Raw genomic sequence first — 14,569 nt, forward strand, 5'->3', positions numbered from 1 at the left:
GCCAGGTGTTTGGACGGCCTGGACGGTTGCGGATGAACTGACGTGTTGCATTTCTGGTCCGTTTTAGAGTGTGGTATGCACTTGCACCTATAGCATGTGTATAAACTATGGCACAGTCGGTATATGACATATGAGGGAAGATACTAGTGCATACGTGAAACATGCACTTTTCCTTGACATATTTAGAAAACATTGGGACAATAGTCAAGCCTGCTGTTAACAGTATTTTTCCATAACTTATATTTGATATAGCAGTGTTGTTGGTAAGTGAACATTTTTACTATTCATTGCTCTCAATCTAAATGCATAACGGCCAAGGTACAGATCGATAAAAAGCAATAGACTGTTGAAAAACCTATAGCTACATAGTCATCACGGAATGGTAAAATCGAAGAGGTCAACATAGTGCTTTCGTATCAGCCCTGCTCATTGTTCACCCGTGTTTTGAATTAGGCAGCCGTCGCTAACAGTCAACGTTTTGTTGCTGCCGTTACGTCGAATGCAGGATGTTTGCCAATTGCCATAGTTTTCCAACGACTTGGCGACAAATCATCACAAAATTGCAGCGATTAAAAAACAGGGAACCAGAAAAACGGAGACTGCTTTTGGGACACAACTACCATGGCGGCAATGTTACTTTACCCACAGCTTTAACCACAGAATCAATATGTCTTAAGAATACGCTAGTGATTTGGCTTGAGACGATCAGATATCTCAAAGTTTTCTTAGAACTCGTAATGCGAATGGACTAAAAAATACGTAGACACAGAAACATGTCATGGTTGTGAATTCGCAAGACTATTCATGTAAATTAATATTCCCAATTCCTGTGCATTGTTCCGTCCCCAGGGCTAGCCCTTTGTGATAGCCACAGGATAGTTGGGCAGCCCTTGCTGTATGTCATTCACAGTCGAACCAATAATAGAATACAAAACAAGTGAAGATTTAAAAGTGCACCTACCGTTACTTGACTCACTCGTCGTCCGTTTGCTGAATTCCCTGTTCGCTGTTCTTCCGCCGCTGCCGTGTCCACTTTACTCCGGACTCACAACTGCTGGTCTTCTGCAAAGAAATACTCTGACGTCAGTCGATTTCCGATTACTTCACTCCTTCCCACTGACACTATCAACAGCTTGTCCGCCTGCAGGCTCGAATCGCCCGATTCTCGCGCACACTCCGCGTCACGTCAGCCGCCGGCCCTTGATTTGATTTCCCCAGTAAAACAACTGGTTGCTTTCACGGCTCGCCACCAAGTGAGCTCGCAACAGCTGCGAGTGAGCTCTCTTCAGCACACTTCGATCACGATTTTCTTTTGATCAAACGCGTAAAGATCTCCCCTTAACGCTTGTTGCTCCGGACGTTAAGAGCGGCTTGGTACGTTGTTGTGCAGATCTCGGCCCCACTCACGCCACGACACCGCGCCCGTAAGTGCGACGTGATCGATCCTCCAACAATGGTCAGCTGACAGACCCTCACCCCGACTGCCCCTCTCGGCTGGGAGTTTTGACAGGCACGCTTGCTGCGAGTTTGCACGTGGAAAACTTTGCACAACCCCAGTCAGACTTCCAAACTTAAGTTCCCAGCTGGATTTATAAACCCAGAAATGGATCACAATGCTCATTTGCATAAAGAAAACGATTATTATATAAAGTCTACTAAGGTTGGACTACTATACAACCCCACGCCCTTTTTTCCCTCACCGCCAACCAGAAGGCGATGTCAGCTCGGCCGTGAGCTTGACAAATGGGCCCCGCCTTTATAACGCGCCCGGAGGTTCATTTGGGTTGGAAATGGGCCCATTTCCCCACCCGCTCGCGCACTGGTCTAGAGGCGAGGGCCTAGGCCACGTGCTGTTCTCTAGTCCATAGGTAAGGCCATGGGTCTGTGTTCACTTTACAGTGATAAAAAGACCTTCTGGCGTCACCTGAATCCTTCATATGTTTTTGTCTGGCTTTCCATTGGCTTTAACTACCGAGATACATGTGTCTACGAACGAGAGGTGTGGAATGGAATGTTTTGGCGAAAGTCCAGAGATATCTGTTTTGTACTCATAAGACCCTACGCACCTATTACTGTAACAGCACATTTCAACGCTCGACGTTTGGAATATCTTATCGTCTATTTCAAAACAAGTGCGCTCAGATCGTACTATCATTCATTCATTCATTTAATCAGTCATTCATGCACTAAACTTCATAGCACAAATGCTTTCTTGACGCATGATGTATCCTTTGCAGTTCCCCCTGAAATGTATAGTGTCATTTGCCCCTGTTCACTCCTCGTACATAACCTCAGGCTTATGGTCGATTTGGTACTACAATCAATACGCGAACAGTTTCCAGATTACGATCAACACTCGAGAGAAGGTCATTTTGATTGTCGTTCAGGATAAGTCGATGATACCATGAATATATAGCTACTGCATATCGGTATGTCAGAATCTGTTATTCAACTGTAAAGTACAGGCAAGTCTGATTATAAAACAAGTCTATATTCATTCGTTGATGAAAGTTAGACATCAAGGTAGTAAGATACGCCAAAAATAATTACTCAAGCAACTGGATAAAACTTTAATACAGTCAGACGTTCCAAACAGCATCCGCTATCTTTCACGGACGGTACCTTTCTCAGTCACTGACGAAAGATAGCGGATGATGTCTGACACGCCTGACTGTTTCAAAATTGTATCCAGTTACTTGAGTAACTATTTTTGGCGTATTTTTATCTATTGTTTACCTGATGCGAAACACCGTAAGCCCGTTTCCTTCAAAATAATGAAGCAGACGATTCTGGCAATCGAAATCTTGACGTAAGTGATTTCAGATACTTGAAAATTAAATTCATGACGTAATTGATTCCAAGATCTCATCGTAGCTAAAGCATCTGAACATAAAAGCATATGCCGGCTTGTTTCCCGCTACAAGACTGTAAGTCAGTCTGACACTAACCAATCTGTTCGGCCATCAGTAGAGAATCTCCCGGCTAATTGAATCTGTAACTAACGTTTCTTTCTAAATCATGACCTAACTGATCTTAGCATTCGAAATCATGACGTAATTGATTTCAGACGCTCAAAAATAAAAACCATAGCGTAGCTTATTTCGGCATTTCGTTGACTTTCTATTTCACGTTACGCAGATGAAGACAGTACGATGAATAAGTCGCCCCAAATCAGGTGTTGTGTTTGGAAAGAACGCTGACAGCGCCAGACCGCCAGCGCCGGCCTGACACTAATGATTCCCTACAGCTAACTGATCTGTGCGGCCGTTAGGAGAAAAAACCCTCCCGGCTAATCTTACCTTGAGGTACTGTTTCTTAAAATCATGATGTTAATGATTTCGGCATTCGAAATCTTGACGCAATTGATTTCAGACTTCTGAAAATCACAATCTTGACTTAACCGATTTTAGCATTTGAAATCTTGACATAACTGATTGCAGATATTTAGAAATTAAAATAATGACGTAACTGGGTTCGGCATTTCACCGTAGCTTAACTTTCACCTTAAGCATAAAAGCATGTCTCCGGCTTGTTTCCCGCTACAGTACTGTAAGACACTAACCGATCTGTTCGGCCATCGGTAGAGAATCTCCCGGTTAATAGAATCTGTAATTAACGTTTCTTTCCAAATCATGCAGTTACTGATTTTGGCCTTCGAAATCATGACGTAATTGATTTCAGACTTCTGAAAATCAAAACCTTGACCTAACTGATTTTAGCATTCGAAATCTTGACAATCAGCTACGTCATGATTTTGATTTCTATATATCTGCAATTAGTTATGTCAACTTGATATATCTAATTGCAGATATCTAGAAATTGCAATCATGCATGACGTAACCGGTTTCAACATCTCATCGTAGCTAAACTTTTCACCTCAACTTTAAGCACCTGAACATAAAAGCATGTCCCGGGTTGTTTCCACTACAAGACTATAAGCCAGCCTAACGCTAATGACTCGCCACAGCTAACGGATCTGTGCGGCCATCAGCAGTAGAAAACCTCCTGGTTAATCGAACCTATTCGTCCTAACGCGAGGGACGTGACGCGACATCCTGATGTGACGCGAAGGTTTTTCCCGCGTTAATCTCGTCATCAGCGGGGCGGATAGCGGGAAATGAAACGTCGTTTATCCGGGGATGAGCCATTTGATACCGGAGGGGGAACTGAAAAGTCGTTTAGCTGGGGACGAGGCGTTAGTAGTGTTGGAGAGGGGAGATAAGGTGTCGCTCATCTGAGGATGGGTCGCTGATAATCCCGGAAAAGGGGAAATGAAATGGCGTTTATCTGGGGATGAGACTTTAATAGTGTTGGAGAGGGAAATGAAACGTCGGTTATCTGGGGGTGAGCCATTGATAATGCCGGAGAGGGGAAATGAAAATGTCATTTATGAAGCGTCGTTTATTTGAGGATGAGCCGTTGATGATATAGCCTAAAGGTGATGTGGGAATAAAAAGTCGTATATCTGGCGCTAAGCTGTTAATGATATAAGAGGAGGGAAATTAGATGCTGTTTTTGTCTTGGGTTTAGCCGATATTGAATTCCGAGAGGAGAGGGGCACATAATCGATTTCAAACAAAGTAAGATCTTCGGGTATTACTTACAACTGCAGACTGTGTTCTGAGCATTTTCGTAGGTTACAAACGGTTGGGATAAGGATACTGTAAATGCATTTAAGTTCGCGTGGTTTTTATTTCACGCTAAGGGGAAAATGGAGTGTTTGCGGTGGTTTTAGGTTCACGGCAGTGCTATAGTCACACACTGCTACAGTATTGGACAAAAATGTTCGCGGTGGTTTTAAGTTCGCGGTGAAACTGTCGCCGCGAAAACCGCGAACATTTCTGCATTTACAGTACTGTATCTATTTTCTGATACGACAGAATAACGACCATCAAAAACTCTTTTTGTATTTATTAGACATATGCTGAAGATGTTACAATTTTCGATAGTTTTTTTACTTCTATTCCTCTTCTATTACCGGAACACAAAAACACAAAAATTGCATTTAAAGCACACAACCTTCATTAGAATCGTTCATCATTATTCCTCACACAACAACTGTCATTGTTAACGTTGCACTTTAGACAGGAGCAGTTTTATGGAGGAGTTGGCCTTGAGAGTATATTATCATTCCCATCATATTTCATAATGATAAGTTATGGCGGATCGTAATCTGCGAAGTTTAATGAATAAATGAATAAAGAATCTGAATTTATCGTTTTTGGTTTTGGCAGATAATCAAAAACTACTCCACTGCATAATAAGATATTTCTCAACCTAAATATTTTGTTCTGATGAATAATATACAAGATGATATTCTAGGTGCTTCAATGAACTTATTTCTTGCTATCTCTTACTACATATATTGAGTATTGTTAATAAAGTTCGTGCGTACTGAACGTGGAATCGATTTATTTGTTAAACACCAATGGTCAGTTGCTTCTCTTGTACTAAAAAGATACAAGCCCTTTTAGTACAAAGAAACTATTACTTACCATGTAATATACTTGTCTGATTCTGTCTAGAGGTGCGTGCATGCATATGTTTACTATGTTTGGTTTACAAGCAATGAATGGACCTGTCGGGTACCTGATATGAGTTATGCAGCTGGGTGACTTCTGTGGCAACCTTAATATCTCTGAGGATCGTTAAATGCCATATGATGTTATGTTTGTACTTTTATTGGTACAAATTTCAGCTTGTAAGTTGAGCATCCATCTTTGTCACAGTAAACCTATTTGATACATTTTGTATTTTATTTTCTACTCATACAATGTATGACGGAATTTGGAGACACCAGGCAGGCACCTCACGACTACGCCTCATAGGAGCCACCAAGCTTTACTTGTGTTGCTGTCCCATTGAAAACTGGTACCCCGCGAATCTCTTGTAGTAGCATCGAATTTTACTAATGACCTTGCTTAAAGTTTCCTGTGGTTTTTGGTTACATTGCTATGGATACTACGAGCCTACAGGCACACCCGATAGCAAGTTTTCAGTTACAGGCTTTGGCATATCGTAGCTTATACAGTTTCAAATCTTCCCGGACTCTATTTCAATCAGCATAATCATATTGTCAGTCCTTGCCTGCACCTTACGATCGTTTATCTTAGTTTTCAATGTATGGTGCAACATCATACTGTTTCCAGTTTTATCTACTATATGTTTCTTTCGGTATCACTATCCAATTTATCGCTCGCCTGTATTTTTGTCTGAATTCATTTTTGTTTTCATTTTATGCGCGAATCGATAAAAAAGAAAGTACTTAGACTTGAAAAGACGCCAAAAGATGGCTGTAAAATGGCTAGTTTGACAGCGTCAGGAGCAACTTATCTCTTTTGAACATAATTGCCTGTTTTTCTTCGTACAATCTTCCAGCGCCGTTAAGCCGATGGTTAAGTCCAGTAGTTGTTATCCAAGTGAACATCTATCTCAGGCTTACAGCAAACCGGCCAGCAAGTCAGAATCCAATTCCGCGGTAGGGAGATATACCTTATCAGGGCTATAGGGTCATTATTCAGCAATACAAGGCATTATTTATGTGTAGAGGGGATTATTTACGTGTAGAGGGGATTATCTGAGGGACAAAGCGGATTAACCAAAGGTCGTTTGGGTTGGGCATTTGGGGAGGGGGTCTAAAGTGTATTGTGGTTTGATTGAACCCGTCGACGCTACTTTTCCTTCTTATTTGTATTGCACCTCTGAATTGCTACAATTTCTTTATGTACGTGTGGAATAAAGAGTTTTGGCAGGCCCACACAATTTCGTCTTGAGAATAGCTGTTACACAAGTACATCAATTCGTTCGTTTGTTCGTTCGTTCTATCAGACCCTTGTAGCTACTAGAGGCACATAGGGCAGAAACTTTCCTTACTGTTTCTTTAGCAGGGTATATTCTTTTACAGAGAGGGGATTCTAACCCTTCCCCTTAAGCGTGTCCGAGGCATCTCATAGAACATGGCCGGAGCCCAATTGTACGTTCCTTCCGAAAGACGGTGTCGCCCCAACCGAGATACCCTTCCCAGTTACCAACTATTTGACCAGGAGCTCAAATTGTGTTAGATTATACATAAGATGTAATGGGTGTGATTTTACTACGTGTTATTGATTAATTCAGCGTTTTTTCAAACTTTGTACCTAAAAGCTTTAATTATGCTCACTATAAAAAAATCAGATTAATTCCAGCGTTTTCGCAAAAGACACTTTTCTCTCACAGTAATCATTCATGCCCGATGTAGCACGTTATGGCCCAGAACAAGCCGTACCTCTAACGGCCATTTTGTCTCCTTCCACCTGGGCCCAGGGACATTACCAGTAACGTACGTGTAGATACGTACTACTTTGTAAGAGCTATTTGAAGAGATGTGTGCAGGAGGTCTTTAATCCTCATTGGTAAGTAAGTTGTGATGCATCACCTTTATCGGAAACGAGACAGTTCTAAAGTGAGTGAGGGATAGTCCTGGCTTAGACGTGTTCCAGTAAGGAGGTAATGGTATGTACGAACGTGTGTCTCGGAAATGTGGTAGGAGGAATTGCTTGAAAGATATACATGAAAACGCTGTCACATGGAGCTTTTACCAGCACCGACACCACCCCATCATACTTCCAGATGAAACCCGTCGAGACAGATAGCACGCTGGCATCCAGGTTCACAGGTTGGCGGTTCTATTCCCACTGGAACCACAGCTGCTCAATATTACCAGAAAGCCTTTCAACCTCATGTGACCCCTTTCATCTTGATACATATGGGTAACAGAATCCCATCAGAAAACCGGTAACTTACGGTGCCACAAGACACGCACAGAAACCATTAGAACCTCTTACAAGAGTAAAGACAACTTCAGGATACTCGCTAACACAGAGTGGAGCAATATGCCACGCTTTGTTGTAATTCTGTGAGGATTCAGTCTGCGACAGACACACCAGGCATTAATGGTAGAGGACATTTTCCTATTTTTGTCGACACAGGAAAAGCCAAAGCGCGCGGAAATGTCACCCCTTGTACATCACTGGAGATGCCCTGATGTTTAAAACATGCGCTTTTAAAGGTCATGTGCGCCATAAAACCCCAGAATATGTGTTTTTGCGTGTCGCACCATTAAAGGCCATTTGCGGAGGGGGCAACGGAAAGAGCAGGTCACCTTTCTACGTGTATGATCATTGGAGAGTACATGATATTAAGAAAATGTGGAATATAAATTTAACGTAGACCCAGACAGGGACTTTTACGGGTCTTCTTTCTTCTTACGGGATTCGGTTTCACAAAACAATCAATCCGTCTATCTATATCTACCTGTCTATATCTATATCTATCTATAGATCAGTAAAATACAAACGTATGGCAAAAAGGGTAACTTTGGAATCTCCCAATACATAAACGCGCAATAAAGATGATTGAGACATTTCTCATATTCTATTCCAAATAGAAAGGCGCCCTGTTGACAAAATCAATCAAATCTGACTGCATATTCCTGAAGGCCTTTCATTGGAAGGCGGCGCGCACAACGTCTCACGATTCAGCACTAGGGACAGAACCCACATATTTCTCCCATCCGTCACATCGGCGTTAGTTATACCCGCATTATGACACATAGATCGTCACTTTAATAAAAGGACAGGATCTACCATACCTTTTCTATTGGAAGGCGGCGCGCACAACAACACTTCTTAACGATTCAGTACCAGAGACAGTGCCAAAATATTCCTCCTACCGTCACATTGTCGTTATCTATTTTCACATTCTGTCATATAATTCCCGTAAAATGACAGGATCTACAGCGTCTTCCATTGGAAGGCGGTGCATACAACAACACTTCTTAACGATTCAGCACCAGGGACAGTACCCACTTATTCCTCCCACCCGTCACATTTTCGTTATCTATTCCCACATCCTGACACATACCTCCCGTAAAATGACGGGATCTATTTTGCCTTCTATTGGAAGGCGGTGCGCACAGCAGCACTTCTCGTGCATTCAGCACCAGGGACAGTGCCCGATTATTCCTCCCACCCGTCACAGAAACGTTATTTATCCACACTACCTGTCGCATAATCCCCGTAAAACGACATGTTCTACTTTACGTTTATCATTGGAAGGCGGCGTGCGCAACAACACTTCTGGTGCATTCAGCACCAGGGACAGTCCCCACTTATTCCTCCCACCCGCCACACGAGCGTTATTTATTCCCATAACCCCCGTCAAATGACAGGGATCTCCTGATTGCTCCCCGTCCCCGCGACAGACGATCTTGTTAAATCATTGCGGGGTTTAGGGCGTGTCAAAATCAGCATCAATTTGGAACCCGTTTCACGACTGAGCGACGCTAAATGAGTATACAATGGTAATCCTCTCTTGTTGGTCCCACTGGGAGTGGTCGGTGGCAGTATATAATGTTGTTTTGACTAGGCTTACGTTCTTCATAATGTGCCGTGTTGGGTTGCTTTGGATGTAATAATCAGGCCGAATAAGTTTATTTATATGTGACTCTAGATTATACTTCCTTCACAACTGAATTCACGTCAAATATTTGGAAAGCTTGAGATTAGATTGAAAGCTACTTGGTGAAACTGGAGTCTATGTTTTTACGGATAATAGGTGACCTTCGCCATGAATAATGGTATAATTGCAGTTAAAATAGCTTAATGACGCATTTGTAACGTAACAAAGTGTAATCTTTTACCCTTCTCCCGGGACGAACACAAGATAAAAAATCGTTTGCCCCTGGCCCTCCCCTCCCAAAGTGAAGTGAACATTTAAAATAGGATTTTTGATGACAAATTTCACGACAAGCTGTCCGGATATGCATCTTGTACTTTTCAGTACAAACCTGGTGTGTTACGCCATGCGTCAGTTTACCGGTTGTGCAATACAAAGAAACAAACAAACAAACAAACAAAGAAACAAACAAACAAACAAACAAATATATATCTATATAAGTAATTTACAAATCCTTCCCCCGCCCCCTGAAAATGCCAAAATTGATGATGGCGGAAAAATTCTCTTTTTGTAAGAGGCTAGATGCAAATTCTTCAAAATGTTTGTGTAGAAACGAACACAGAGAAAGTTTAAGTAGTAAAATCATTGTCTTGTCTTGTCCTACCCTTCCCTCTCTCTATTCCTATTCCACGAAAGCCCTACCCGAAGTGAAGTGAACATTTAAAATATGATTTGACGTTTCATTTATCATCACATTCACACTCTCTTAGAACGACAGAATTGACGATGGCTAAAACGTCTTGCAAGGCCAAGGGGGAAGATGCCAGTTATTCAAACACCTTGGTAGTAAGAAAGCAGCAGCGAATAAGAATATCGTAACATGAATATCTTGTCTTGTATCTAACTGTTCCCATTCCTGGAAAGCCCTACCCGGTGCCCCTACATGTGGTGAGTAATTCCATCGACCAGGTCTTCTCTAATTACGCGCCAGAGTAGAGAATTCAAAGAAACAGAGAAAAGGGAAACTAGTAACATCGTTGTCTTATCTTCTCATGTTCTACTAGTCCCCGATCGCATTCCAGAAAAGCCCTACCCAGTGCCCCTACATGTGGTGAGTAATTCCATCGACCAGGTATTCTCTAATTACGCGGCAGTGATGAGTCGTGTTTCCGCGGTCGCGACATCGCCGGAGATTTGATTATGTCACCCGAAACCTGCGGGTCTGACATTCAACACCTGTCACTTTCGATTTGGAACAAAACCTGATGAAATTCTGTACACCTAACAACTTAAAGACGTTGCATATTTTGTAAATAAGTCTAGAAAAAATTCTGACAGCAAAGAAAGCACAATCGTGTCGATATCTGGTGTATCACGTATTTAAACTCACTTGATATGAATCGTCACGAAGAAAAACATCACTAAAACAATCTCATGTAACTAAGTACGCCGTGATATGAGTACTGATATTCAACTTATAAGTTCATCTGTGTTGGTAGATCTAGAATTCATTCTGAATCAAAGTTGAAATGTGAATTGCCAACACGAAAATTTGACGTATCCAAATTTCTTAAGCAGTGGATTGCTCATACCTTGACAAAGACTGGAGCTGATCAGTCGAAAATGTGGGAAAGTCCAATTCTTGTGTTGGCAATTGCAGTTCAATTTTGATTCAGAATTGATATAGATACAATTAGATACAGGAGTGCATGTTCGTGCAGATCAATCGATTTTGTTGTACAGCCAGAAACGAAATGCCAACAGGCTACACCGCACCCGTGGCCTTGAGATTTGAAAAATGACTAGACACATTTGAAGCGACCCGTGTAAGTAGAGAAAATTTGATATCTGCCAGCTACTTTGTCATAACAAATATCAATGATATGCTACACTCTAGTTATTGCAATCTCCTGAAAGAATATAGCCGGGCAATATCTGATATGAGAAATACATTGAGATGCAAAATGTGACGTTTCTCATTGTACAATGAGGTTCGTAATGTAAATACCACTCTCACATAGCCGTCAACAATTTTGGTATTGCATGTACAAAGAAGCTTGAGAAAAAATTCCGTTCCGCGCCGAACAAAATGATGTAGAAAACGGACTGCATCCAGAAGGCCGTAGGAGCAAAAATCGTGAAAACAGCATATAATCATCGAGAATAAACAAAAAGGAATGTCCAACGCCGACAGAAGAGCCTCCATGGAGGCTATGATTGTAATCGTTGTGGAAAGTAATCTCCAAGCAGATCTAACGGTTGCAAAGACCGTATCCAACAAGCAAAAGGAGTTTTATTGCAACCGGATTGCTATAAAAACTCCTTTTGCCAGTTAGATAGGTCTTTGCAATCCTTAGATCTGCTTCGGGATTAAGTGGAAAGGATGATTAAGAAATACACGCTTGACAAAAGCCTTTTAAGATTCGCTGATTTCTTCATACCCAACCCGGATTCCGTCCGACCCCAAGACCTTTAAAACTCCGCCAACCACAACAACAACCACTCAATCTAAATACTTTGACCCTATTAACAGTGCGGTCGGGCTTTCTTGAAACGCATCTATGCACATATGAATGACAATACATGAACTATAAAATGTAACACTGGAGAATGATATCTTCACAGCTGAATACTACAAGAAAAGGATTTTCAATGATACAACAAAGTTTAGCTTTTTGGTGAAGATGGCAAAGAATTGGAGCTGGTAGCTTTGTAGACGTAATAATAATCATTTTAGCCCGCGTTCGCAAATGTCAAGGAACGGACATTTCTTGCTTCATGGGGCTTAGTCTATATTGTACAACTGTTAGTATCGAGAGTCTTACTTCTCAATAATCCCAAAGTATATCATGTCATCCTTGAGATATAGCCAATGGCAAAAGACGAATGATGCCAAAAGAAAGTACTGCTAAAGGGGGCTTAGAAACCGCGATCTATTTTCTCGAAGTCTGTACCCAAGTCACGTCCGGTGTCGGCGGGATTTGTGTCCTAATTTCGGGGAGGGAGGAGAGGGCACGTGTAGCGATGAGATCATGCATCTCCCTCCCGAGCAGTCATTTCCACAGATCTGGATTACTTTCACTGCTTCTTATTACATCTTCCCGTTACTGTTGATAGGGCCAAGCAGATGCAGAGGGCAGAGGGGTTGAATTCTATTTGACTGGGTCAGACTTGGAGATGGGAACTGTCCGAAAATGGGAACCATCAGAAAGTGATACTTAATTATCAGAAAACAGCGACAGCATTGAAACGCATGTAGCTAAAAGAAGAGTACCATGGTGTACAGTATAGGGTTTTAGTTTTATGCTTAGTATTTATATTCCTTTTTTATCCTTCCTGCGTGGTTGTATCTGTTAAGACTGAGTTGTAGACGACGAATATTGGAGTTATACGTGTTGAGAAATGGCCCCTACCCACAGAAAGTGCTTTTCCCATCCCTAAAACAATTTATTTCAAACTGGAGACATACGAATCTGATACTTTTGGTAAACTCAGCGTCCTAGTAACAAGCAATTTGTTGTTGATAGCAGAAACCGACATTGATCAATGAGTAGCTCTATCGTATGAGTTGTACCTGGATCCAAAATGTAAAAAAATGCAAGGCAGTCATCCTCAACTGAGGTGAAGGATGATGCTTTTCAAGGACACGGAGCTAGTGGTAGTGCAATGCGGCTTCGCTATACGGCTTGCGTTTTTGGCCAAGCACACCGGGACACCCCTACTCTTCTCGATAAGTATGTTGGGTTCTTTTACGTGCAGAGGTTTATGCCTGAAGCTTCCTCGCCGGCTTTACGTCACCATCCGAAATGACGAATGCAATCCTTTACAACATGTCCGAGTTGGGGCCGACCCTATCCAAAGACATGTGAATCCTGTCGACTGGCGTGACCCGGCCCTTCCCCCGGTCCCGCCCCGGCACAAGCGATGGATGTGGCCACATTAACCTCGCGGAAGTAGTTTGGATAATGCCGCACTTTCCAGCCGGCCATTACGGGCGCAGAATTACAACCGTTCCAGTTCCGGGCGAGGGGCCGAACCGGCTGTAACGGCCAAGACTGGGGAATTATTCATCCGGCATGCTTTTTGAGTGATACGTTGATGAAGGTTGGACATCCAGGTAGTAAGATACGCCAAAAATAGTTACTCAAGCAACTGGAATTTTGAAACAGTCAGACGTTTCAGACAGCATCCGCTATCTTTCGTCAGTTTAAGAGTGATGTTTGTAGAGGAAAGGGATAAGTGTGTCAAATATCGTTTGAGCATAAAGTTGAAAGCATTATGTTACGTGTAAAATTATCTGTTTCGTATACATATACGCCAATGGGTTGAAAGCTATGTTGGAGAGCAAACGTGCTGGTAGAATTTGAAGGCAAACCAGAATCCTAACCAGGATTCAGGCCATTCGAGATCGAGTTTTCTTGCTCGTCAAATACAACCAAGTTGGTCTTCTCACTTACCGTTTTGATTGTCCTTTTGCCACCTTGATTAGGGCAATGGCGAACTTGTTTATGTTACAAGATAACCTCAATATCCTATACCAATGGTTTCCCGACGCCATGAAACAATTCACAGACCAGAATGTAGCGTATTGCAGGCATACAAGGGTCCCAAATCTAATAGGTTTTCCTTTAGCCAAGGAGTTAAGTAGATGAAAATCATCCCGTGGCTTTATGAAAGATAGTCTGTTCACAAACAAACCAAGAAACCGACGGTTGGTGGCAGCGGTAAGAAAATCACTATTCCATTCCCGTAAATGGAATACCCGCACTCTTGACCTTGGCATGACGTCTCTAACTTCCCTTGAACGTCAATGAGGCATCTTTGTCAATGTTAACGACTTTATCAGCGACTATCTCTGCATGTGGCCAGAAAGATAAGGCAGGTTTAGACTCAGGTTCATTTGTCATCGTAATGAAGGCTTGGGATCTGACGCCGCTGGAAGGCTCAACTCATTTACCACGAGCCATGATTATTCAAAGCATTGAAAACTTTTATGATGTGGTAAAATGTGCAGTGGATACAAATTTGCACAAAGCCTCGAAATGTAGCCCAGTAGAAATGCGAAACTCATTTACATTGTACTATGATTATTCAAAGGCACGTTCCTGCAATGTGTAAACTAAGAATGAATGTA

The 14,569-nt window shown here is 42.1% G+C and overlaps 1 protein-coding gene across 1 annotated transcript in view; it reads right to left on the minus strand.

Annotated features, from left to right (window-relative positions):
* The window catches only part of LOC136422395 (sodium- and chloride-dependent glycine transporter 2-like), an 87,027-nt gene that overhangs the window by 62,345 nt on the left and 10,113 nt on the right, over positions 1-14,569 (minus strand). Inside the window, exon 2 of the mRNA XM_066410138.1 lies at positions 962-1,062. The gene's annotated coding sequence lies outside the window, so the exon portion shown is untranslated. The remainder of the gene's footprint in view (positions 1-961; positions 1,063-14,569) is intronic.

The sequence above is a fragment of the Branchiostoma lanceolatum genome, chromosome 17, assembly GCF_035083965.1.
Source record: "Branchiostoma lanceolatum isolate klBraLanc5 chromosome 17, klBraLanc5.hap2, whole genome shotgun sequence".
In the NCBI taxonomy this organism is placed as follows: Eukaryota; Metazoa; Chordata; class Leptocardii; order Amphioxiformes; family Branchiostomatidae; genus Branchiostoma; species Branchiostoma lanceolatum.